General features: G+C 46.6%; 1 protein-coding gene across 1 annotated transcript in view; it reads right to left on the minus strand.

Moving 5' to 3' along the window:
* The window catches only part of ATP6AP2 (ATPase H+ transporting accessory protein 2), a 153,795-nt gene extending 127,029 nt beyond the window's left edge, over positions 1 to 26,766 (minus strand). Inside the window, exon 1 of the mRNA XM_050936695.1 lies at positions 26,762 to 26,766. The gene's annotated coding sequence lies outside the window, so the exon portion shown is untranslated. The remainder of the gene's footprint in view (positions 1 to 26,761) is intronic.
* Positions 26,767 to 27,122: the final 356 nt, after the last annotated feature.

A 27,122-nucleotide genomic window follows, 5' to 3' on the forward strand; every position in this document is an offset into this window, starting at 1 on the left:
ATGAGGAATATGGGGGTTCCAGGATGCTCCCCCAAGGTATAGGCATTTCAGACTTAAAAAAAATGTGTTCTCATTGGCACAAGACCCTGTAAAGCTCATTTATTTCCCTAGCTATTGATCTTTAAATGTGATGGCTAAAAAAAAAATTGACCACCCCCCAAACAGGGTCACTAGCCCCTGTTTCTAGCCTTTGCACCTCGCCCATTCATCAGGCCCTGCATGCTGACATACCCAGCAACAGGCCCCACACGTAGGAAGCAGCCATGACCTCAGTGACACAACCCTTTGTAAATGCACAGGATTGGAAAACTAAGTAGGTCACAGCAAGAAACTGTGGATGCGTGTTTGGATTCTGGGTGGGTGTGTGGGGGGAAAGCTGAGAATCACAGTCACACACTGCTGTGTGCTATTAAACAGCTGCTGCATTCTACCCCAGAGGTGAATGCATTTCAGTGGTAGGTGAGGTGACTATCTAGTTGTGCAAACAGAGTGTTATTAAGCTAGGACTGTTGTAATACTAACTTTTTTTTTTCAGTAAATTAAGCAAATGAGACTCAGAAGATGCAATAGATACAAACAAAGGCATTACTGTTTTTTAATCTATTTGTTTAGTGTTACCTTAAAACTGCAAGGAGATACGATATAAGATACTAGTTTAAAACTGCTACTAAAAAGTAATTTAGAGAATATCCAGAATGAACAAATCAAAACCTAGCAGAGAAATCATTATGTTGTGATTTTTCTTTCTTGTGGCCAGCACTCACAGATAGCAACTTTCATCAACCTTGGTGCTGAAGAAATATTTTCAACCATCTGAGTTGTTAAACTTAATTTTAGAGACAATTCTCTCAGCAAGAACGAAGCATTTACTGGAATAAGAATGCAGTACACTTTTCCTGGAGAGTGGGGAGTCAGCTCTCATTCCTTCCAAACTGCAGGATTGGGACCTAAAGTTTCTCTGCAAACATACACATGCATGACTTCCTTCATGTGAGTAGTCCTACTGAAGTTAGTGGGTTACTCACGTGCATAAAGTTACACATGTGCATAAGTGTTTTTCAAATCCAGGTCTTTGTGAGCAAAGGGCCACTGCAGAAGGCTTTTGTCTCGTCTGAAGCAAACTTGCAGATTAACAGAATTAACAAATATAGCATGAAAGGGCAACTATTTTTCATATCAGCAAGTAGGGTCTCATGAAGTTCTTCTTAGCTCAACGGCCAAGGTTTAATGTGATCTGAAGAGGTAAAAGAACACTTGAATTCTAACTGAACACAGGCCGTCAGAGCTGGTTCATTTTAGTGGAAACATGTTAAGCCAAAATGTTATGAAAAATGCTAACTACAGCTGCGTATCATGATACCAAAACTAAATATGAAAGGCCTGATCCTGTAAAGTATGGAGTGCTTTCTACTCCGGTTGTTCAACATGCTTCAGGATCAGGCTATCCTTCAGCATAGAAAGGGTTAATATAAGAATTCCAAAAATATCTAATCTCTTGCAGCAACCTGTCATGTCTGAGTTGCCTTCTTTCCTCCTCTCCCAGACATACAGACACTTGCTAAGGACAAAGTGATACTGTGCTGACTTAGACCAAGTACCCTGACCTCTGCAGCCTTGATCATGCAGTCCTTACTCAGGCAAAATGTTCATGTAAGTCAATGAGCATTTGCCTGCATTAGGATTGCAGGACCACGGTTTGTTCTCTTTGGCACCCATCATGAAACCAGAATGAATTTTCTCCCTTTCGCTCCCAATTCAGTACTGCTGTTGGCACTGGACAGACAGTACAGAAGGCAAGCTAGCACTGGAGCCAGTCAGCATGTCAGAAGTCTCTCTCTCAAATGTCTTTTCATATTTTGTGTTCGATTACACAATTGTTCAACCCATTCAGCATCTTCATACCCAACGAGATACTCTGTTCCACTACTTCCCCATTGCAGCACTCTCTCCATGCAAAGGGGGTCATGAAAAGCCTCTTAAACAGATACTAGAGATTTCCTTCAGCATAAAAGGCATCATCACCTGGTGAAGCAGCTACCCCCTCCACAGCCTCTTCTCCAGACGGGCATGGCCAAAAGCTCTTTGTGCTCTGGCTATCCGTGGCTGCTGGAATGCCCCTGGCAGCCATGGGCAGTTGGCTGTAAAGTAGAGTACTTTTCCTCAATGCTGCTCTAACTTATGCCAGGCTGGATTGGCACTGCCCAGCCCCAGAACTGGAGAGCTGTAAGGAAGACCTAAAGCCCTTGTTCTTCTCTTAAGGTCCTGCACTGAGCTCAGCTCACAGACCCAAGATTCAGGTCCAAGATCTGCAAATATGGGGTCTTCAATTTCCATTTTATTTATTTATCACCTTAAAGATTCCCCCCCCCCCCAAAAAATATACTTTGCAGCAAATAGTATCTGTAGTGGAAAGTCACTGTGTCCCCTGTGAATGTCTGAGAACTATTTTATTTTGTCAGTTGCACACATGTAACTTCCATTCACATCAGTTGAAGTTACATGCTCGCCTAGAGGCCTCTGCAGTCTGCTGTGGAAAATAATACAATATGTTTGCCAAGTTTAACAGAGCAGGCTATAGGGGCACTACTGCTGGGTGGTGGTGGGGGATTCACCTTGGAAAGAAAGAGGACGCTGTGACATCTCATATGTGTGAAGAGGTAGATGCTCCTGCTGTTCCTCTCTCTGATTTAATGTAAAGGCCATGGTTTAGCTAGTGCACTACTCCCTCTTCTGAAAAAAAGTGTTTAATCACAAACTGATTTTCCGCTCCAGACTCCAAATATTACCTTCTGCCAATATTTGAATGACCAAAACATCACTCATTCATAGCAAATATTGAAAGTCCAGGAACATGGTAAACTGAAACTCAGTTTCTGATTTGCCAAAATGTCTTCCCCACTATCTGCCTGTCTGTAGTAGCAGGTGGCTTATTTCAAATGAAGTTAGCTTGGTGCCATACTAGCTTCTTATACTCTTCTACATTCAACTTGATCCTGGCAAGCAGATTTCTGAAATCATAGGTCTTAAGTCATAGAGCTTAAAGACAGGAAAGAACTTATTAGGTGAAATAATCAATGCAGGATATAGTGCTCTGTCTAAGGCCTTATTAGATATATTAAACCGATAATGCTCTTGCCTAGAGGAAATTAGTCTTTGAAAAATGCACATAGGGAAATATGTTAATAATGGCAAACAGCTATAACAGGTACCCACATAACACCATATGAAGGACTGAAAATTTGTTATGTTGAGCATATCAAGTGGTAGCATAGGTTGTGTACAGATATATATATATATATATATATATAGATATATATATAGATATAATGAAAATATACACACATTGATATGTGTATAATTTGTTCAGTACCTCAAAGTCAGTCTAATATAAATGTATTGTTTTTTTGATTGTCTAAAATTAGATATGTCTGTGTCATGGTCATTTGTATTACCATACAGATGACAGCTATGGGATAATCATTGTATTATAATAGATTCTAAAATGTTTAGTTCTTGATCCAGCAAGCTACTTAAAGCTGTGCTTAACTTTAAGCATGTAACTAGTCCCATTGCTAGCAATGGGATTACTTAGGTGATCTAAATTAAGCAAGTGCTTTGCTGGATCAAGCCCTAGATGCGGAATAAAGTGAATGTGAATGTGCTGAATAAATGTGATACATGGCTGGAGCTAGGGCCGGTGCAAGGATACTTTGCGCCCTAGGTGAAACTTCCACCTTGTGCCCCCCACCCCCATCCTCACCTCTCCCCTCCCCTCCCCACAGAGCGTCGATTATAAACTTTCAAAAATGAATACTGCATAATATGGCATTGTTCATTAGAATTAATACACATTCAGCTTTAAAATGTATTAATTTCATTATTTAGTCTTAATATTTATTGAAAATAAATGAATAACCTCACAGGGTGTGGGGCTGGCTGGCTTCAAGCAAGGGGGTCCGGCAGGGGTTGGCTGGAGACAGGGGGTGTGGGGTTGGAGGCAGGGCAGGCAGTGCGGGGCTGGAGGCAGGGCAGGGCAGGGGGTGCAGCAAGGGCTGGCTGGAGACAAGGGGTGCGGGGCTGGCTGCGGGCATGGCAGGAGGTGTGGGGTTGGCTGCGGACAGGGCAGGAGGTGCAGGGTTGGCTGGAGACGGGGTGCGGGGCTGGCTGTGGGCAGGGCAGGGGGTATGGGGCTGGCTGGAGGCAGGGCAGGGGGTGCAGCAGGGGCTGGCTGGAGACGGGGGATGTGGGGGTCACTTTTGGTAGGGCAGAGGCATGCAGCAGGGGCTGGCTGGAGACACGGTGTGGGGCTGGCTGGAAGCAGGGGGTGTGGGGCTGGCTGTGGGCAGGGCAGGGGATGTGGGGCTGGCTGCGGGCAGGGCAGAGGGGTGCGGTACGGGCTGGCTGGGGGCAGGGGATGCGGGGCTCGCTGCGGGCACGGCAGTGGTGTGGGGTTAGCTGGAGACGGGGTGTGGGACTGGCTGCGGGTAGGGCAGGGGGTGCAGCAAGGGCTGGCTGGAGACAAGGGGTGCAGGGCTGGCTGCGGGCATGGCAGGAGGTGTGGGGTTGGCTGCGGACAGGGCAGGAGGTGCAGGGTTGGCTGGAGACGGGGTGCGGGGCTGGCTGTGGGCAGGGCAGGGGGTATGGGGCTGGCTGGAGACGGGGGATGTGGGGGTCACTTTTGGTAGGGCAGAGGCATGCAGCAGGGGCTGGCTGGAGACACGGTGTGGGGCTGGCTGGAAGCAGGGGGTGTGGGGCTGGCTGTGGGCAGGGCAGGGGATGTGGGGCTGGCTGCGGGCAGGGCAGAGGGGTGCGGTACGGGCTGGCTGGGGGCAGGGGATGCAGGGCTCGCTGCGGGCACGGCAGTGGTGTGGGGTTAGCTGGAGACGGGGTGTGGGACTGGCTGCGGGTAGGGCAGGGGGTGCAGCAGCGGCTGGCTGCGGGCAGGGTGGTGGGTACCAGGGCCATCCCTAGATATTCTGGGAGGGGTGTGGTGCCCCAGGCCTCGCCGGGGGGAGGGTTCTCAGAGGGGGCAGGGGCACCCCAGGCTTCTGTGTGAGGGGCAAGCCTGGCTTTGGAGGGCAGGGGGTAACCACCCCCCTAGCACTCCCCAGCGACACGGCCGGGGCCGGGTCTCTGCATTTCCCCCTGCCGGTGAGTGCAGGTCCGGCCCTGCTGCAGAGCTCAGGGGAGTGGGGGCACAGGGCTGAGCAGGGGAAGGGGCCCTGGGCAGAGCCAGAGCAGCAGGGAGCAGTGCAGCGCCCCCGGCGGCCGAAGGAGGAATGACATCACTTCCCGGCTGGTCAGAGCTGATCAATGCCGCAGCACCGGGTGAGCATCCCAGACATTTTGGGCACCGCTTTTTGGCGCCCTCAAATCTTGGCACCCTAGGCAGCCTCCTAGTTTGCCTAGTGGTTGCACCTGCCCTGGCTGGAGCGCTGAAGTTCAGTGGTTATTCAGTGACCTGCACTGAATAACAGAGTTTCTGGGAAAATGACACTCCTTTTGGGTGGGATTTTTAAAGCTCTAGCAGTGTTTGTGAACAATCAGATCTGTCTTGAATTCACTACACAATTTTACTTTGGGAGTATTTCCTGTTTCTCCTTTGGTTGTGGTTTTGTATCACTTTTACACTGCTTTGAAACTGGAAAAAAAATGGCGTAATATCCAAGCTCATATTCTTGTGAAGCCTCATTCATATAGGGGCCATCAAAAATTCCCAAATGCTGGTGATCTGGTTAGTGACCTCAAAGGCTGCAAAATCCAATCACAATTCATTTTTTGTTTCAACAGTGAGTCAGGAGTCAGAGGAGGGGCAGGCTTGGAACATGTTCATGGCTGAGCCTGTTAATGAATCCAGCCCTTTGTTCTACTGGGGTCTGGATGCTGACAAATGTGCAGTGTCCTGAAAGCTATGACATCTTTGTCCTGTGTCCAGGTGCAGGACAGACACTGGGGCAGCCTGTATGAAAAGGAAAAAATATTTTTTAATCCTAAAGTTTCTTAACATCAAAAGGGCTTCAGCCCAGGAAAACATCAGAGCCTCTTTTCATCCCTTGGCTAGCCATACGATGCTACCCTAATAGGCCTGTTTGAATCCAGCTGTTATCTCCATCTTTGCAAAGACTTCACCTTCTTCTTTCTCTTAAGAATATTTTTATGGCCAGTTGGGTCTACATTGTATTGCATATTGAGTAACCAGTCACACATGTACTAAAATACTGTCATCATTACAAACCTGCTTTTTCCATGTACTAGACACCTGGCTAATTTCAGGACAGCAGGAAGATAACCATGAACTGTAACAAACTGAATGCTAAATTCTGAGATATTGTTTGTCAGATCATTTTATCCCAGAATTAGTCTCAATACCCAATGTAGTAACTAGGGACCTGACTGGCCTAGCAATTGTATGCAGCAGCCCCTACTGAAAGTTAGTATTAATTAAATGCACACAACTCCCAGGATGGTTGGTCTCATGGGAGTTTAGGAACTGGGGCCCAGATTCATCCCTGGTATGACTCCACTCACTTCAATGGTGTTACAAGAGGAATTGACCGTGGCCCTGGATGTTTTCCTTGTGACTGGTAATAGCACAGCAGGTACCTGCAATAGCACAAACCAATGGGTATTTCTTTTTGCATGGTTAGTGGACACACCAAAGGGTGCTCAGAGTGTCTTTTTGGAGAACTGTGGTAAATGCATTTTCACTAATGTAGCATTGAAACACAAAGTACCCTACTTAACAAGTAATATAGGCATGGGTCATATGTTTCACAGCTGTATATATTTTAAGGCTAGTGCACCTCGTATGTGACACTCAGGTACACAATATGAGCACAGTCCATAGTTGATAGAAAGGCTCCATTGATAGAAAGTTGATAGAAAGGCTCCATTGAATTTGAACCCGGCACTAAACTACCTGCAAATATGATGATTTGGGGATGTTACAGTATTAAATGAAGCTAAAGCATCACAAAGTAGTTGAGTCAAAACCAAGTTTGCGCTGGATAGACTAAGTTCATGTCACTTTGTTTATTAAATGCAGTGTGGCCTAGTGGCTCAGACATAGGACCAGGTGCCAGGGAGTCCTGAGTTTTAATCCCCCTGTTGTCAATTATTGCAGTGTGGCCTTGGGCAAGTCACTTAATTGCTTTGGGCTGGATGGTGGGTAGCCTAGTTCATGTGCACATGTATGGCCATAACCCAAACCTCTTCCAAATGGGTCAGTGAAGGGGGCGTGCATGCTGTGTTCTTTCAAACAAGGTGCAGCTACTCCCCCAATGATCCCGGAGCCGTTATGAATGCGCCGATTAGTCAATGCAAGCCTTCTATCACAGCTTTTCGAGTCGAGAGCCAGGTTAACATTAAAACTGCTTGCACAAACTGAGGTGCTGGGCCTTCTGCTGGCCTTGTTTAGAGTTCAAAAACTTAAAGCACTCCCTAAAAATACTCTGTAAATTACTACTACTGATGTACACAGCTGTCATGTCTTTCATCCAAGTATCTCAAAGCCTTCTACAACCAATTACTGACTTAAGCCTCATAATGCTCCTGGGAGGTTGATATTGTCTCTGTTTTACAGATGGGTATATTGAGGCATAGGGTCAAGGGTTAATATGATTTGCCCATGGTCAAAACTGAGAAAGAGCAGATCAGTCTGGATTCTAACCCCTATACCACCCTTCTGACCAATGCACCAACTCCTGAGAAGGGCTGAGCACATGCATTTAAATCCATGGGAATTTCAAACGTTCAGCACTTGTCAGGCTTTAGCTCTATACAAATAAAAGGATTCCTTTGCATAAGGGTGGGTGCAATGGGTGGTTCAGAATCCTGCCTCCTATTTGGCCTATAGTTATTTGTCTAGCAGCTTATGGATTTTTTTCTTTGCACAAAAAAATTGGCTTCTGGATTTTATAAATCATGCTAGTATGTAAATCACTAGCTTTTCTAAGCAAAGGCTCTATTCTAAATCCCACGCTGAACCTCCATTCTACATGGGTCATCAAGTGTGCAGTTCCTGAGGGATTCTCCAAGCAGGTCAGTAAAATGTGCAACTATAGATCCTCTTCTTGAAGGAGCATTTTTAATTGCATATTTTATCCAGCTGTCTCAACATGGCCTTTGAGAACAGCACCTACTTGGCAAAGACTGATAAAAGACTGTATATTTTCTATGATCACATGTTCATGCATTAGGAGCTTTCATTTACTTTCTCCATTTCACTCGAAGATATCACACAGTTGAAAAGCAGAATAAAAGGAATTTGCCCTTTTGACCAATTCTCTTTTCCTTTAATCTCCAGTTTTTCTTTTATTTCCCCTTCTCTTACATGCAGCGCCATAGACCTTTCACAATGGCCTTTATTTGATCTGGGTGTATCATTTAAAGGCAGGTAATACTGTAGCAACTGATTAACATTCTCTCTTGCCTAGAACCCCTTGCATGCCCTTCAAGGTAGGGTTGAACAGAGCTGAAACAGAGCATTGCAATATGCAGAAACCTGTCTGAATTAATTTGTGCATGTCTGTAAGACACTTACATAGTTTGTTTTTTCCATAGGGTGCCCTGATACCATATGCAGAGATATCTATAGCCAGATAAGTGCCATTTCACCAGCCTCAGGCACATTCACTTTGGGGGTATCTTAGGAGTTAAATATTGGAACTAATGTTCCGTAAAGAAAAATTGTGCTGTACTGGAAACAAATATCCTGCTATGCTTAAAGCTTCCATTAGATGTCTCTAGTCCCCTGATCTTGGCAAAGAAGGAAGTGGAGCATGACAGTAGGTGGTTAGTAGCTGAAGATGGAATTGGAAAGTGGTCATTAATCCTTCTAGTTAGCAAACAGGAACTGATACAAAGTGTCAAACTGCTCAGGAAAGAGATCCCCTACTGCAAACCAACCTCTGACAAATCAAGGTCCTTTCTGACCTCTGGTGGCACTGGGCTTTCAGAAACGAATAGTCTAGATATTAAAAATATTTGTATTAGAGGAAGTGAGGTTTTTTTACCCACGAAAGCTTATGCCCAAATAAATCTGTTAGTCTTTAAGGTGCCACCAGAATCCTTGTTGTTTTTGTGAATACAGACTAACATGGCTACCCCGTGATAATTGTATTAGAGGAAAGCATTCCTAGATTAGAATTGTTCCGCTTTATTAGTGTGTGTTCCTAACCATTTTTTTTTCCATTTTTTAAAGAGGCTGCAGTTTTTCCTTGTTTAGTTTGAGTCCTTAAACACAATACTTACCTACTCTCACCTTCAAGTACAATTAACAGTTTTTCAAAACAATAGCTGCGTTTTCAAACCCACTTTGCAAACATTAAGAAATGGAAATAAAATGCCCACTGATTTCCGTGGAGCAGGAGCTGACCTTTGATAATATGGATAACATGGGGTACAGAGAAGTTAGGTGACTTACCAGTGAGTCAGGGGCAGAGCTGTAAATAAAAGCTCAGAAGGTCCTGGGTCCCAGCTCCAGTTCAGTCCATTTGGCTAAGCTGCTTCTAATATTTTCATGCCATAGAACAGAGCAAGTAAGAGTGAGCTATCTATTCTTTTCCGTTGGCTCATTAAAAGTAATCAAGAATGTAAATAGCTGTTGAAATGAATGAAGGTCTCCAAGGTAAAGAGACAGGATTGGAAAAACTGCAAAGCACTAATTACATTAATGGCATCAATTTGAGTAAATTTTCTCCTTCCCCCTTCTCCATCAATAAACTTCTGAGAACCCAGCCCTAGGAAACACCCCAGCAGCAGGGCCTAATCTCCTTGCCATATTCACGTGTCTAGTCCCACTAAAACTGACAGCATAGTAGGCAAATAAGTAGAGCTACAGGGTGAGACCTGCAGTGACCATATCCCCTCTGTTTATGTATGTGACAGTACCACTGTATTAAGGTCTGCTCCTGCAGCCATTTATCAGAGGAGGACTCCCATTGGGCATTTTGTAGTGCATACACTTGTACCTCTAGATAGAGATCCTACCACTCTTATTCGCACAAGCATGCCTTACACTAGTAAGCCCCCTGAAGCAAGGATTACTCACGCGAGTAAGGGCTTTGCCGGATCGGGCCCTTGGTTCTTTCTCTGGCATGTTCACCCAGGGCACAGTTACAGGGCTGTATGAACAAGCACTCACTGAACATAACCTCGCCGTTGCTGAACCTCTCCTAAAAAGAGTTAACCAAGACGTATGAAGCAAACTGGAAGTCTTTAAGATTTATGGTCGGCACAACGACCTTGCGGTGCCACAGCGTGAGTATCACTCCCCTCCGGCAGTGGCTGCGCCTCTTTGCAGCACTGCACCCCGGTGCATGGATTTCTGCCCGGGTGTGTTAGATGTATCCTAGCGTCATGTCTCAGGGCCACGTGAGCCTTTCAGTAAACACACACCATGGGGCTCCTTTCACAAAGCGTCAAAAGGAATAGGCTCCTCCCTGCAAAACAAACACTCCCCCACCCGCTCGGCCATGCCCTCCAGCTCCTGCGGGAGGGAAAAAACAGGCTTTGCCTTGTGTGCCCTGCAGAGCATCAGACTGGCTCTTGTGGGGAGGGCCATCGGCTGAGAATGCCCTGCCATCAGGCCCCGGCGATTTCAATCTGGGACCGCGGGGAGAGGCGGGCTCTCACAGCCAGGAGCCAGGCCAGCAGGAGGCAGGTTGTCAGCAGTGCTCAGCACCCAGCAGATCTTATTGTTCTCGGCGTTGCAAATCCGCCCCGCAGGGCTCTGCAGCTCACATTCCAACACCTTGAATTGCAATGGGAAGTGAATAGGAAGCCAAGACATTTCCTGGAGCACTGGGCTAGAACAATCCCTCTAGCTAATGTTGGCTGGCAGATAAGCAGGCACCTCCTCTCCCAGCTGAAACTTCTGAAGGCCTGAGGCTGTGTAGTACAGAGAAAGCGGGTTTTCTTGTTTACAGTGGGATAACTGTTAGCACCCACTCTGAAATCCTAAGTGGAGACAAGGCACCTGTAGAGGTTTTTTTGTTTTTGTTTTCCCCACAAGGTAGCTAGGTGAGGTCAGTGCCATAGCCTGGCCCAGGGCTGACATCAAGTTTACCTCACAGTAGAACCACAATGCCTTGTCTCCACCAAGATTTTTACAGTGGGACAGCTAACTGATATTAGTCAACCTTCAGGAAAAAAAACCACTGGTTTTGTCTTCGCTGCCAAAAAAAAAAAAAAGGGAGTAACTTTCCCTGGGTGAGCATAGTCAAGACATGAACTGTGCTGCTGCCTGACAAGTGTAATGAAAACAATACTTTCTATTTCAATCGAGATACAATGTGATCTATGGAAAAGCGAAGGATGGTTATTAGTGCTGCAGACCAATGCTGATTGCCTTAAAAATGGCTATTGGAATCAGTAGCAGAAATGACCATTAGAGGCATGAGGCGGCACTAGGAGGTTTTGGTGTCTGTCAGGTCATGTCTACGCTACAGAGTTAAGTCGACTTAAGGAATGTCAGTGATCATAAGTGGCTTTAATAACGTTGGTTGGGTAGCTATCTCACCATGCAACTTGCCATCCTCTGCTGCTGGGAGCTCTGGGAATGGACTGTGGTTCATCATGTGTCGTGCTTGCTGTCCCATGATGCAATTCTTTCCATCCCATAATTCCATGGGTTTCCTACTTGGTTTTGCACCATTTTTCAACAGCCCTTGTAAACGTGCACTTGCCACCTCTACCTGACAGAATAATTCCTGAGCTGCTGACAAGTATGGTGATGAGAGTTCTGAACATAACATGGCCGGTCCTGCAGTATTTCATGAGCTTCAAAACGGATAGTGAATTGCTGATGCCTGCCCTGCTCTGTGCCATGGAAAGAAATAATTCAAGATTGTTGCTGGCATTCATGGAGCAGCTGCACACGGTGGACTGTCAGTACTGGGCTCTGGAATAAAGCACTGAGTGGTAGCATCGCATCGTGATGCATGTATGCATATATGCATCCAATGAAGTGGGCTGTAGCCCACGAAAGCTTATACTCAAATAAATTTGTTAGTCTCTAAGGTGCCACAAGTACTCCTGTTCTTTTTGCGGATACGGACTAACATGGCTGCTACTCTGAAACATGTATGGGATGACGAGCAGTGGTTGCAGAACTTTCAGATATGCAAATCCACCTTCCTGGAACTGTCAGTGAAGCTCATCCCAGCACTGCAGTGCAAAGACATCAGAATGAGAACTGCCCGCCCTCGCTGAGGAAAAGTGCGGATCACTGTGTGAAAGCTGGCAACTCTAGGCTGCTACTGGTCAGTCGTGAATCAGTTTGGTGTTGGAAAGTCCGCCGTGGGGGTTGCGGTGATGCAAATGTGCAGGGCCATTAATCACCTCCTGCTACAAAGGACCGTGACTCTCGGTAATGTGCAGGAAATAATTGATGGCTTCGAGGCAATGGGATTCCCTAACTGCGGCAGGGCGATAGATGGAATTCATATCCCAATTTTGACCCCTGTACATCTTGTGACAAAGTACATCAACCAGAAGGGCTACTTCTCCATGGTCTTGCAGGCGCTGGTTGATCACCAGGGCCATTTTACTGACATCAATGCAGGGTGTTGCCAAGAAGGTGCATGATGCATGCATCTTTCGGAACACTAGACCATATAGGAAGCTGCATGCTGAGACTTTCTTTCCAGACCAGAAGATTCAAATGGGGGAGGTGGAAATGCCCATAGTGATCCTGGGAGACCCCACCTATCCCTGCTTCCATGGCTCATGAAGCCTTATACCAGGAATCTAGACAGCAGGAAGGAACGCTTCAACAACAAGCTCAGCAGGTGCCAAATGACCATTGAACGTGCCTTTGGCTGCTTTAAAAGGTCGCTGGCGTTGTCTTTTTGGCCATTTAGACCTCGAAAATATTCTGATGGTTATTGTGGCCTGCTGTGCTCTGCATAATATTTGCAAAGCGAAAGGGGAAAAGTTTCCCCAGGGGTGGACCACAGAGGCTGATTAACTGACTGCTGATTTGAATCAGGGAGGCTTTGAAGGAGCATTTTGTCAATGATTCCCAGTAATGTGTCTTTATGTGATGCATTCGACCAAGCAATGTTTACTTGCTGCCTTGCATGACCCCTGTAATGCTTGCTTCCTGAGCGTTAATTGTACTGAGCAAATATTCCTACCTATAGACACTGCATTTCAACATTAGCACTGACTGATGTGTGTATGTCACAAATAAAGACTCATATTTCAAAGACAAGTTTAATAACAGGACAAAACACAAATTTTTGGTCATACGGGACATAACAATGAGGAACAAACTTGTGGTTAGGGCTCTCACAGCTGAGTGTAGCTCCAATTTTCATTTGGAAACCAGTCCCCAGGCGTGGAGTACACGGGGTCCTGTGTGGGACTGGGAACACGTGATGAATGTGGTTGGGGAGTTTGGTGAGGGCATGGACTGGAGTACTGTGTTGACTGCAGGGGGAGTGGTGCATGGATGTACTCAGGAGCTTTATTATCTGCTCCTGCCCCTGTGTCCTTTCCAGGTATCTAGCCTCAGTTTTTCATTAACTGTTTCCTTCTATGCTCTTGTTTTGCTATGTGCTGCATCTGCTTACTGCAGCACCTTGCGAAACATCTCCTTACTCCTCCTGAGTCGCTGCTTTATCTGATAGAGGCGGTACGCTGGTGTGGAGGAGGATGTTCTCAAGGGCACATCTGCAGAAGCCAAAGAAACAATGAACAGAGACGGTATTGTGAGTGGCTCACAGCCATGATTCACAAAAGTTACACACACCTCTTTCTCACTGTCCCTTGTCTAGCACACAGGTCGCTGTGAGTCCCAATTATGGTGAGTTCGCCTGGGGGGCTGGGAAGGGGGTATGGGCAAGAAGGGACAAAGGATGGTTTGAAAAGGGGGTTACTACAAGTGCCTAGTCCCATAGGGAGACTATTCTGAATATTGATACCCTTTTCCACAGGCTAGGATAATTGAACCCGATATCTCACTCCTAAGGGTACCATCTCCTGCATGTGTGTGGCTTCAGACTGGCTCTGTATGCTGCTTGCCTGTTTGCCTCTCTGGTCCCTGCAGAAATAATTGCTGGATGGCATGGCAAAATTTCCTAAAGCAGGGGAGAAACAAGGCAGCTCTGCCAAGGAACCTTATTCAGAGGATTGCAGAATACCTACAGGAAAGTTTCCTTGGTCTTAGCACAGCATTGCTGCATGTCCCTTTGTGTTCCTTCCTACTAGCAATCAGCCTGTAGGTATCAAAGTCCCTATGGCTGGAGTGATGCTGAGACTGCACAGCCTCCTCTCCCCATAGACCCAGCAGATACAACAACTCTGGTGTGCTGCACGCAGAAGCACGTTTGCTGCAGAAAGCCGGCATGGTCAGCTGGGAAGATGCTGTGTGAACTGTCCATTCCGAGCAAACAGGAAGTGGAATTTCAAAAATCCCCAGGTCTTTAAATGGGGGAGGGGCGCATACCTGTGTACCTTCAGGGCAGCGGAGTTCTGACTGCTGACCAGAGTGGTCATGATGGACATTGTGGGACGCCTCCTAGAGGCCAATTAGGGCAACATGAGCAAGTGCAGTGTCTACACTGGTGCTGTGGCACGCTAACTATGTTGCAAAAAGCTCTATGCCGCTCGTCGAGGTGGTTTTATTTTGTCAGCTTAGCAGGAGAACTCAACTGGCGGGAGGAGCATTGCAGTGTGTACACCTCCACTGTTTTTTCAATGAAAGCTGACTGCTGCTGACAAAACTGTGTAGTGTAGATAAGGCCTCAGGAGACTTGGGCAAACCTTTTCAGTGTATGAGAGATTCACACATTGTTGAGTTTTGTGTTTAAGAGGTAAAAATTCAGGCCTGGTCTACACTAAACATTTAGATTGATACAGCTATGTCTTTCAGGGATGTGAACAATTCCCTCTCCCCAGCACTGAAGCTATACTGACCTAACCCCTAGTGTAAACACAGCTAGGTTGCAGAATGCTTCCACAAACCTAGTTACTGTCTTTCTGAGGTGGCATTCCCAAGTGATGGGAAAACCTTGTCCGTCTGTCATAAACAGATAGTAGGAGTTAATAGAACAAAACTACTTTATATCTCTTTTGACTGTAAAGGGTTAACAAGTTCAGTGAGTCTGGCTGTCACCTGACCAGAGGACCAATCAGGGGACAGGATACTTTCAAATCTTGAGGGAGGGAAGTTTTTGTGTGTGCTGTTAGTGTTTGGTTGTTGTTCTCTCTGGGTTCTGAGAGTGACCAGACGTCCAACCAGGTTTCTCTCCAATCTCTCTGATACAGTCTCTTATATGTCCAGAATAGTAAGTACTAGGTAGATAAAGCAAGTTAGGCTTATGTTTGTTTTCTTTATTTGCAAATGTGTATTTGGCTGGAAGGAGTTCAAATTTGTATTTTGCTAAAAGGATTTTAATTTGTACTTGTATACTTAGGCTGGGAGGGTATTCTCAGTGTCTTTAGCTGAAAGACCCTGTAACATATTCCATCTTAAATTTACAAAGATAATTTTTACTGTTTTTCCCTCTTTAATTAAAAGCTTTTCTTGTTTAAGAACCTGATTGTTTTTTGTATTCTGGTGAGACCCCAGGGGACTGGGTCTGGATCCACTAGGGACTTGGTGGGGAGAAAGGAGGGAAGGAAGAGAGAAAGGTTAATTTTCTCTCTGTGTTAGATTACTTTCTCTCTCAGGGAGAGTCTGAGAGGGGGATTGAGAAGGATGGAGGAAGGTGAATTTTCCTCTCTGTTTCAAGATTCAAGGAGTTTGAATCACAGTGATCTTCCAGGGTAACCCAGGGAGGGGAAGTCTGGGAGAGGCAACAGTGAGGGAAAGGGTTTACTTTCCTTGTGTTAAGATCCAGAGGGACTGGGTCTTGGGGGCCCCCGGGCAAGGTTTTGGGGGGACCAGAGTGTACCAAGCGCTGGAACTCCTGGTTGGTGGCAGCACTACAAGTACTAAGCTGGTAATTGAGCTTAGAGGAATTCATGCTGGTACCCCATCTTTTGGACGCTAAGGTTCAGAGTGGGGAATTATACCATGACACCGTCACTTTAGGAAGCACTATGCTATAGTGCCGTATCTGTGCTGCTTTAGCACCTGTAGTGAAGAGATGGTGTCGGCCTGAAGCTCAGTCAGAATGTTGATTTTCACCTGGCTCTGTGTGACCACTATGAAAAGCTGTTAGTTTCACTTGGTTTTGATGCAAAACCATCACTTGACCCAGGTTTGCTTGCCTTGGGGCCTGATCCAAAGCCCGTTAGTCAATCAATGGAAAGACTTCCATTCCTTAGTTTTTAGATCAGATTAGGGTGACCAGACGTACCAATAAAATCGGGACTGTCCCGACCGATGTTTGGTTGGCAGGCAATTTGTCCTGATATTTCGCACTCCTGTTTTTTGGGGAATTTTTGCTCTGCTGGCAGGACTTTCCCCTCCCCCATGTGTCCCGATATTTTATTCATCCCATCTGGTCACCCTAGATCAGATCCTGGGTGAACATTTCGATTAACCTGAGCTGAGTTTCATGTTTGTATGGAAATCTAAACCCAGGTTACCTTTATGTGTCTTGGGGGGGTTCACAATGAACATTTTGCACAGCCCTATTTCCAATAAAGAACAGATTCTTCAAACCCCTCAGAGCAGGGGCAGCAACCTTAGGCAAAGGCTCAGCAGGTGGCCACATGGGGCCCATATCTAGAGGAACATTATAGTAGCTTTGAGACCATGGTGATCACCTGCCAAAAAAGCAAGTCCCAAACCACTCTTCAACTTTGGAATTTCTCCTCAACTCCTCTTCCCATATTGCAGCACACAATGGGGAAGAATCAGCAACATTCTTTCTGAAAAGAAAATTATGTGGACAAGACTAGATAGGTTGCTTACTTTGGGTAGAAGGAAAGAAGCAAGGAGTGCAGAGGAAGGACTATGTGAGTGGTAACAACCATAGCAACACCTTCCGGTGGGAGGGTGCAATAGTCACGTGGCCTTTAATATGCCAGGTGGCCTCTTTACGTAGCAGTTGTGTCCTCTTTATTTCATCTAAGTACCCAACTTAGGGCTGGTCCACACTAGGGGGGGGAAATCGATCTTAGATACGCAACTTCAGCTACGTGAATAACGTAGCTGAAGTCGAATATCTAAGATCGGATTACTCACCCATCCACACGGCGCGGGATCGATGTTCGCGGCTCTCCCTGTCGATTCCGGAACTCCGTTGGGGTTGATGGAGTTCCGGAATCGATATAAGCGCGCTCGGGGATCGATATATCGCGTCTAGATTAGACGCGAAATATCGATCCCCGAGCAATCGATTTTAACCCGCCGATACGGCGGGTAGTCTGGACGTGGCCTCAGTTTAGAATATGGTTAGAGTTGCAGTTTTTGCCACTGCTTTTGGTAACTTGTGCTGCATGCTAATTCCTTTCTAACTGAAGCACTTTCTCCTGAATGTCCGTGGTGCCTGTCCCTTTCTTCACTCTGGTTTGTGGACTCTTGCTTTTGAAGCTGTTAACTTCTAAAATTGTGCTGCTTTCAGCATTATCCGAGTTGAGATCAATCACTGCTATGTAGACTGCTTAAACTTTTTCTTCTAAACCTCAGCATTAATCAGGCTCCAGCCCTTATTTACACTGCTGCTGCTGCTTGTCTCTCATCCCACCAGTAATGTTTAAAACTCAACCAGAGCGGAGAGAGCTTCAATTTAGCTTTCAGGGACACCAGCCCTACCCTTTACTCAACTACCATTCAGTTTCAGAAACATTTCCCCTGCTGTTGCCTCAACAATGTTCCTTTATCTCCTAACCGTGTTTATTCTGTATCAGCATGAAAAGGCTGCATTTTGGTGAGAACCTGGGTTTTCTATGAGCCAACTTTAATGTCCCATAGCATGAAGATTATAACTAATTTTGGTGGCATTTAAATTGATGCCTCAAACATGTACTCAACATATATCTTCTGAGGGGGATGAACACAATGTAGGGGATGTCACATCCATGAGAAATTAATTTAGGTTGTGTCTATGCTACATTGGCACAGCTATGGTGCTGCTGCTGCTCTGCTGTAGTGTAACACCGTAGGCTGGGGTCAAACCTGGGACCTTTTGAGCTTCATGCACAAGCCTCTACTGTTTAGCAAAAAGATGACTTTCTCTTAGCCAGAAGTGGGCAAACTATGGCCTGGGTGCTGCATCCGACTCTCCAGATGTTTTATTCCGGCCCTTGAGCACCCGCTGTGGAGTGGGTTCTGGGGCTTGTCCTGCTCTGGCCCTCCAGGGGGCTTGCCCCACTCCATGCGGCTCCCAGAAGCAGCGGCACGTCTCCCCTCTGGCTCCGACACGTAGGGGCAGCCAGGGAGCTACGCATGCTGCTCCCGCCCCAAGTGCCGCCCCCGCAGCTCCCATTGGCTGGGAGCCATGGCCAATGGGAGCTGCAGGGGCAGCGCCTGCAGACAGGACAGCGCACAGAGCCACTTGGCCATACCTCTGCATAGGAGCCGGAGATGGGAACATGCCACTGCTTCTGGGAGCTGCTTGAAGTAAGCACTGCCCAGAGCCTGCACTCCTGACCCCCTCCTGCACACCAACCCCCTGCCCAAACCCTGATCCTCTTCCTGCACCCCAAAACCCTCATCCCTAGCCCCACCCCAGAGCCCACACCCCCAGCTGGAGGCCCTCCCCCCACACCCCAACCCCTGCCCCAGCCTGGAGTCCCCTCCCACACCCTGAACTCCTAATTTCTTGCCCCACCCCAGAGCCCACATCCCCAGCTGGAGCCCTCACCCCCTCCCGCACCCCAACTCCCAATTTAGTGAGCATTCATGGCCCACCATACAATGTCCATGCCCAGATGTGGCCCTCAGGCCAAAAAGTTTGCCCAGCCCTGTTTTAGCTGGTCTAGCCACCACTAGAGGGGGACAGAGCACCATGCCAGGCAGGCAGGGGTTACAGCAGCAGCATATGTTTCCTACATCCAGGGAAGGGTTCTTCCACTCATGTAGGTATCAGTCTCTCTGAGAAGTGGTAGCAAGTCAAGAGAAGAATCCTTCTTTTGGCTTACCCACATCTTGACCAGGGGTTAGATCAACCTAACTGTGGTACTCAAGGCACTACATTTTTCACACCTCTGACCTAGCTATGTTGTTCAATCTAAGTTTTAGGAGTAGACCAGGCCTCAGTCTGTTGCTTCCTCAATGGCAAGCAACAATGTTGAGCCATCAGGGTATGGTGATCCAATGGATGCTTCTTCTACTATAATGCTCGGACTTTGTTATCAAGTTGAAATCGGTTGATGAGTGAAATTGTGTGGAACCAGAATTGAAATACTCTTTCTTGTGCAGTTTCAGGTATGGTATTCAGTGTGGTTTTACATGAAGTAAATAATGCATGTCAACAATTTACTTTTAAAATGATAGGATGGCAGCCTGTGGAACAATGACTCATACATAGGAGTTTGTTGCTGAACTGTAGCTGGTGCATTTTTATTTGTCCTGTCTGCTTAAATTCTACAATTAACCCAATTAAGCTCAGCTTAAGCTCACCCTTTTAATGATTTACTATTTGTACTACGGTAATACTGAGAGATCTCAGGGACGGTTCAGGACCCCATTTTTTCTAGGTACTGTTCAAACATGTACTAAAGGCAGTCCTTTTCCCAAGGAGCTTACAATTTGGTTAACGAGAAGATGCCACAGGTGGGTGAACTTATAAATATTATAATATGTACTCTGGTCTAGGAGACCCTGCCTTCACAGAAAGAAAAAGGAAGATTGCTTGCCTTCGGGTCTGATCCAAAGCCCACTGAAACACTCCCGCTGATTTCATTGGGCTTTGGATCAGACCCTTGGTGAACATTGCCATTTATCTGAGCTGAGCCTGAGTTTCAGGTTTGTACTGAAATTAAATCCAGGTTAGCTTCATGTGGCTTGACATGTCACACAGCCCTATTTCCAATAAAGAATAGATTCAAACCCCACAGAGCAGGAGCAGCAGCCCTCTGGGCCTTATGTGCAGACCCTTTGACTGGCTGAGGAAGGCAAAAGCAAATAAAACAAGAAACTAAAACAAAACAAAACAAAAACTGTCAGAAAGAACACAAGTACAGTAGGATACAGAGAGCCAGTAAAACCTGCTGTCAATAAGCTAGTCACAGACTCTCATTTGACTAATAAATTACAGTTACTAACAGTGATTTGTTGACAAATGTATTGTTGGGGTGAGGTCTGCGTAAACAGGGGCATAAGCACTGGCAGTACCATCCTGGGACACCTCTGCAGCATTAAAACTCAGAGCAGAGTGGAGTTTTAATCCTCTTATTTCCAGTGTTAAAAACAAAGAAAAGGATTTGACCACTGCTAAAGGACTGCAACTAGCTAGCCTGTAGAGACAACACTGGTCTTTATGTTTCATTCAGAAGATGGAACTCCCCGGGGCAGATCCCTGGATCCCACTCAGCTGCACTTGGCATAGAACTGATGCTAGAGGGCCAGGGTGAGGATGGGGAAGGTGGCTTAAACTACCTTCCTTCTCTCCTTTGATCCTGGGGCAAACAAGGGGCTGAGCCAGTCCTGGACATAACTAAAAACAGCCTGAAAGCTGCTTTAAATGATGTTAGCTAAAATGGTCCCCTCTGGACAGATCCCCCAGCTGGGAATTGCTGGAAACCCTCCCCCCATGTCCCCACAGTGTCCAGGAATGTCTGCAGGCAGGGAGCAGGTGGTGTAGAGCTGGTTATCCTGGCATATGCCACCCAGGGATTTCCCCTATGTTGTGATAATCCCTAGGTGTCTTGTTTAAGGCAGTTCTGCTGAAGTAGTGCAAAGGAGATGGAGCTGGGGTCCAGGATTTGGCTAACTGTACACAAACAATACACAAGAAAACCTCAGAACGGATTATTCCAGCGCGCTGTCAGTGTACATCTTGCATCAGCTCTGGGTCCTGCGCCCCCTTCTGAATTGAAAGTATTTAGGCAGCTGGTGAGAAGAACAAAATCTCTTACAATTAACTACTTGTATTACATTCTGTCCAATCTGCTACTGGAGATTCCAAGCCTCCAATGGCTAAATGGACTTCGGCCAAAATCCTCTGCATGGCACCTAGCCTGGGCAACTTGGCCGAGTGCTGGGGAACTTGGTGTGGGGCAGGGCCTCTCGGGCTGGGCAGCGACTGCAGCTGGCCCTGGAACCTGCAACGAAGGAGTGGAGGAGCCAATCCGTGCTTGCTCCTCATCTCTGCCCCAGCCTGTCTCCTGTCACTCTTATGTAACAGTGCACAGGAAGCCCCTGCTGAGTGTGTTTCATACTGTATAAGGAATGAACGCACTTTGCACTGCCTGCCAGAATCCCCCACATCGCTGCGGAAATGCACTAGCTCCTTTATGAGAGGACCCTCCATGCCCAAAGAAGAGGGCAGGGTTTTCCCTTTCATGTACAATCTACTCTGGGTTGGCTTTAATTCTAACCCCTACTGTGATTTCACAAAAAGAACAGGAGTACATGTGGCACCTTAGAGACTCACAAATTTATTTGAGCATAAGCTTTCGTAGCCCACGAAAGCTTATGCTGAAATAAATTTGTGAGTCTCTAAGGTGCCACAAGAACTCGTTCTTTTTGCGGATCCAGACTAACACGGCTGCTACTCTGAAACCTGTGGTATCACAATTGCTCTGAAGCGGGAAGCAGATCCATCAGATGTCTTTCCTCTCCCCTGAAAGAGCCTGAGGAATGCCCCTCCCATTCAGCATCATGGACGGAGTCAAAAATGTGCTTCTATTGCGACATGGGACCCTCAGCAACAGCGATGAGGACTGAGGCACAATCCCTATAAAGTGCAGCAGGAGTTAGCCCTTTGGTTTGCTGAGCCTGAGCTTAGGCTGTGTGTAAAGACGGCCGGATGGCTGATCTCCTTAATGACCTTTGTGTTCCTGAGTGAGGAGAGGAGGGATAACTATAATGTAATCAATAATTATGTGATGGCAGATCTATTATAGTTATCTGATCTATCCATCTGTCATACATACACCCATTTGTTCTATCTCTCTCTCTCTCTCTCTCTCTCTCTCTATTTGCAAAACCCTTAACAAATCAATCCTCCACTATCAGAAGATTTGCTCTGACTATTCAAACTGCGATTTCCAATCAAATGACCATTTTTAGCTGCTCCTATGTTGCTTAAATCATTTCCTTTTTTGTGCAGGAGCTTCTATGCTTGGCCTCAGCTCAAAGTTTTGAAGGAAAAATTGAAATCTCATTGAACCATTCTTACGTTCAACAAAGATGAAAAAAATATTTTCCTCATTTTTGTTTTAATTAGAAATCCCCCTGTCCAGGTTGACCCTAGGGGTTACTGATTGGACAGTTTAACTGAGGGGATTACAGTTCTCATGAAACAAAGCAAACCAAGTTTTTTACCAGGGCAAGACAAAATGGTGAAGGGGGGTATGGGTAGGAAGGGGAACTCTTGTCACCCTGTATTAGCAGCAATCTCTGGGATACTCAAGGTCTAAGCTTTCTTTTAGAATACTCTCAACTGCAAGGCTTCAGCTGTCTTGCTGTAAACTGTCATGCTGCTGCCCTGTTAACAACCCTGGAGCAAGCTGTCTCCAGCCAAACAATAGCAGCTGTAAAGGCAGGGCCCCCCTGCACCCCCATGCCAATTGCCTCACAGGTGTGAATCACAAAGCCTAATTAGACTATTTAAATTGTAAGTTTATTTAGCACAGGCAATTTCTCTTCTCTCCCCCCAACTTCTTTTAAAAACAAGCAAGGAAGTCAGTGCAAGAAAACCCCAACACTCCCCCCAAAAACAAACAAACCCCTTACATAAATGCAAGCTTACCCTCCCCCCCACGTTAACTTTTAAACATACTGAGTTTTTCAAATGTTAAGGTTAGTAGGACAGTGTTAATTTCCCCACATTGTGTGTATTTTACACTAGACAACAGAAGTATATTAAAGCAAGCATGCACTCACTGAAGAAAGCAGGAATTGCTGCGTGAGGTTCTATGGCCTGTGATACATAGGAAGTCAGACTAGATTATCACAATGATCCCTTCCGGCCTTACAATCTATTAATCTACAATCTGTGAATGATAAAGTACTACAGATGCACCATGCAAACAAGTTAATGGTGCTGAATGGCCTTAACTCTTGCATTTCCTGACTTCTTAGCAAGTTGTTTACTGCAGTGTTAAAAGAACCCTTAACATAGGGTATGTCTACATCTACAATTTTGCAGCGCTGGTTGTTACAGCTGTATTAGTACAGCTGTATAGGGCCAGCGCTGCAGAGTGGCCACACTTACAGCAACCAGCGCTGCAAGTGGTGTTAGATGTGGCCACACTGCAGCGCTGTTGGGCGGCTTCAAGGGGGGTTCGGGGAACGTGAGAGCAAACCGGGGAAGGAGACCTGCTTCCCCGCGGTTTGCTCTCGCGTTCCCCGAACCCCCCTGCAAACCGCAGGGAAGGAGACCTGCTTGCACGGGGGTTCGGGGAACGCGAGAGCAAACCGGGGAAGGAGACCTGCTTCCCCGCGGTTTGCTCTCGCGTTCCCCGAACCCCCCTGCAAACCGCAGGGAAGGAGACCTGCTTGCATGGGGGTTCGGGGAACGCAAGAGCAAACCGCAGGGAAGGAGACCTGCTTCCCCGCGGTTTGCTCTCGCGTTCCCCGAACCCCCCTGCAAACTGCAGGGAAGGAGACCTGCTTGCACGGGGGTTCGGGGAACGCGAGAGCAAACCGCAGGGAAGGAGACCTGCTTGCACGGGGGTTCGGGGAACGCGAGAGCAAACCGGGGAAGGAGACCTGCTTCCCCGCGGTTTGCTCTCGCGTTCCCCGAACCCCCCTGCAAACCGCGGGGAAGGAGACCTGCTTGCTTGGGGGTTCGGGGAACGCAAGAGCAAACCGGGGAAGGAGACCTGCTTGATTACCAGAGAGGCTTCCTCAGGTATGCTGGGATACCTGCTTATTCCACAGAGGTCAAGAAAAGCGCTGGTAAGTGTCTACACTTGATTACCAGCGCTGGATCACCAGCGCTGGATCCTCTACACCCGAGACAAAACGGGAGTACGGCCAGCGCTGCAAACAGGGAGTTGCAGCGCTGGTGATGCCCTGCAGATGTGTACACCTCCTAAGTTGCAGCGCTGTAACCCCCTCACCAGCGCTGCAACTTTGTGATGTAGACAAGCCCATAGTGTTTTGCATTACGTAACATTGACAAACAGCAGATTTTAGTGTCGGGCTATCATCTTTCTCTTTTTAAAAAATTAAGTGTGAACATCTGTCCATGCAATATATCAGGACAGTGTAACCTAATGGATAGAGCCCTGAACTGGGACTCAGGGAGCCTATTTTCTATTTCTGACTCTGCCACTGGCTTGCTGGGAGACCTTGGACAAATCACAGCACCTTCCTGTGCCTCAGTTTCCCCATCTATAAACTGGAGATAATGCTACTGGCCTCCTGTATAAAGAGCTTGGAGAACTACTGACTGAAAGTGCTATATCAGAGCTGGATATTTATATGCCTTCCAAGATTTAAATAACAAGTGACAAAATAATTGGGGTGAAATTCACCCCCACTCCCTACCACTGGAGTAAAGCCAGGGCTTTGTGTGGGGAACCATACTGGTATGAGGGAGCCTGGAATCCACCCTCCCAACACATAGCCAGGATGTGAAGCAGCTCTAATGCCACTGTGGCAACTTCTGGGCTAAAATAAGGGCCACAGTCTCTGTACATCCCTACACAGGGCTTTGTGAACCCTAGATACATGTATTTGCAGATCCAGCAACCAGTTCTTCCCATTGTCTTAGCCCACACCAGCATCCCTCCATGATGGGCTATACTAAAGTGGTGTTGAGCCCATTTTCACTACTTTCAGCAGTGCAGAGTTCTCTGGTCTTGCAACCAATCATGTGCTGTGCAGAGGGTTGCCAATTTTGGTTGAGCGTATTCCTGGAGGTTTCATCACACAACATAATCTTTAATTAAAGGCTTATCTTTAATTCCTGGAGACTCCAGGATAATCCTGGAGAGTTGGAACCACCATAGTTCCAGCTGCTTTAGGGATGACCTCTTCCACAGATGTGGATTTTGTCACACGATACTTTTCTTCATTTAGGATTATCTAAGACCTCTCCCCCCTTCATATTTCAAAAGTCACACTGACGCACCACTGGATAATTAGACGCAGTAAATCCACTCTACCCAACACACTCAGGCTACCACAGCTCCAAATATACAACTGGCCCAAACACATACATCCAATGGCACTGAAATGCCATACCTGAAGTTGCACCACCTACTCTCCCTAGCTGGAACTAACATAGTAGAACTGCTGTACATCTCTTCACAAATAATTTATCTGACACTGACTGAAGCTGGAGAGCAGGATGAGTATGTGTGTGTGATGCGGAGGAATAGGACATGTGCGTTGTGGTTGGGTGTTTGCTGGAATTGAAGGGGAGTTTGTTGGTGGGGGGGAGAAGAGGGTGTTGCAATGTTTGTGAGGAAGGCCTTTAGAACTGAGGTTGGCAAGGAAGTGAATTTTGGCTTAATTGGTGATTTCCTTGATTTCAAGTGATTGCAGTGCTAGGAAATGAGTTTAAGCAATCTTAACTGGAAATCAACATCACTTTCTGGTGAGGCTTTGTAAACTGGTTTGAATGTCTAGAGTAAATTGGTGTCAGTGGAGCTATACTGAGGAGCTGGCCCTGTATTTTTTTTATTCCTAACTTCTTTTTTGTGGTTTAAATAACATTGACCCAGATCCATTTCGAAATTGCAGCATGACATGACAGGCTGTGTATTTTGCTGGAATATTGCCATGTGGTTGCAGTTCAAGCCAAAGACCTCATGCCTAACAACCCAGCTGAGGTGCGGTGATATGTTCCCTTGCATAAATGGATAAATGCATAAAATCGGCTGCCTGATCTTTGGGCTGAGCTTGGTTCAAGGATAACTGCAAGGTGGACATGCCAGCATGAATCCCCTGGAGCTTCAGTACTGTCTGCTACATTGTGCTGGAGCTGAGAACATTTTCTTTAAAAGCTGACAGCCCTAGAAACTGTCTACAGAGCAGGTCCAGCACTGGCAGAGACAGTATTAGCGCCCATGCTAATGTGCCTCAAACCTGTTCTGGAGAGACCACTTCTAGGGGCTAGAGAGCAGTTCACTCTCCACGCTAATGCAAACTTTGGCATCTCTGCTGAGGCTGTGACACTGGGATTCCAAATACTACAGCCCAAAGGAGCATTCTCATTTCAATTGCTCTATACATGGGCCAGGGAACCATGGCTCCATCCTTCCTCTGAGTAATAACCAAAAAATAAAGTAGCCTAAAAGACTAGAGCTGGCCAAGGAATTGACATTTATAAACACAGAGGATGCATTTACTGCAAGGAGAGCAACTGCTGTTCATCCCTCATCAGCCCATAGTAAGAATACTTCTACAGGGGAAGTCTATGCAGGGGTATGTTTAGCCAACTGTGTGGCCAGAAGGCCATAAAACTCAACAGCTCCCTTCCCCATGAATAGTTACTGGGTTGCTGGGTTGTAAAAAACACACTCAAATCTCTGGAGAATTAATTTAGCACTTCTGTGGTGGATTATTGTATTAGGAAAAAAGCCAGGGCCAGAAAGGTTTTGATAGTTACCTCTAAACACACGAGAGGTCGTACAGAAATGTAACTCCTTAATGACAGGCCTGGAGCGTACATAATTGATGCTGTGGTGGGAAGTGCTGACGTGACACAAAGGATGTTTGCGCCCTGTTCTTCCAATATGCACACCCGGGCCACACCTTGTGCTAATGAATCAGACTGCATTTACAATAACCGCTGGAAGCACAGCAGCCTTGTGGTAGACAGTGTGTGCCGTGATGAATGTGTTCCCTTTGGGGCCCAAAATTGGTGTGGTTTCATTCCCTTTCACTGAACTGTTTCTTTAATTTATTAAAAAAAAAACAAGCAACCAACCATCCAAAACAAAACACTCCACTACCCACACAATCCCGTCCCTGGGGAGAGGATGAGACACAACGAACCACACATGACACATTAGGCCATGGCTGCACTACAAACGTTAGTTGACGCACGTTATGTTGGTGTACAGTACAGCCTCCGAAGTCTGTGTCTTGCTACAGGCAG

Source organism: Gopherus flavomarginatus, chromosome 1, assembly GCF_025201925.1.
Source record: "Gopherus flavomarginatus isolate rGopFla2 chromosome 1, rGopFla2.mat.asm, whole genome shotgun sequence".
NCBI lineage: Eukaryota > Metazoa > Chordata > Testudines > Testudinidae > Gopherus > Gopherus flavomarginatus.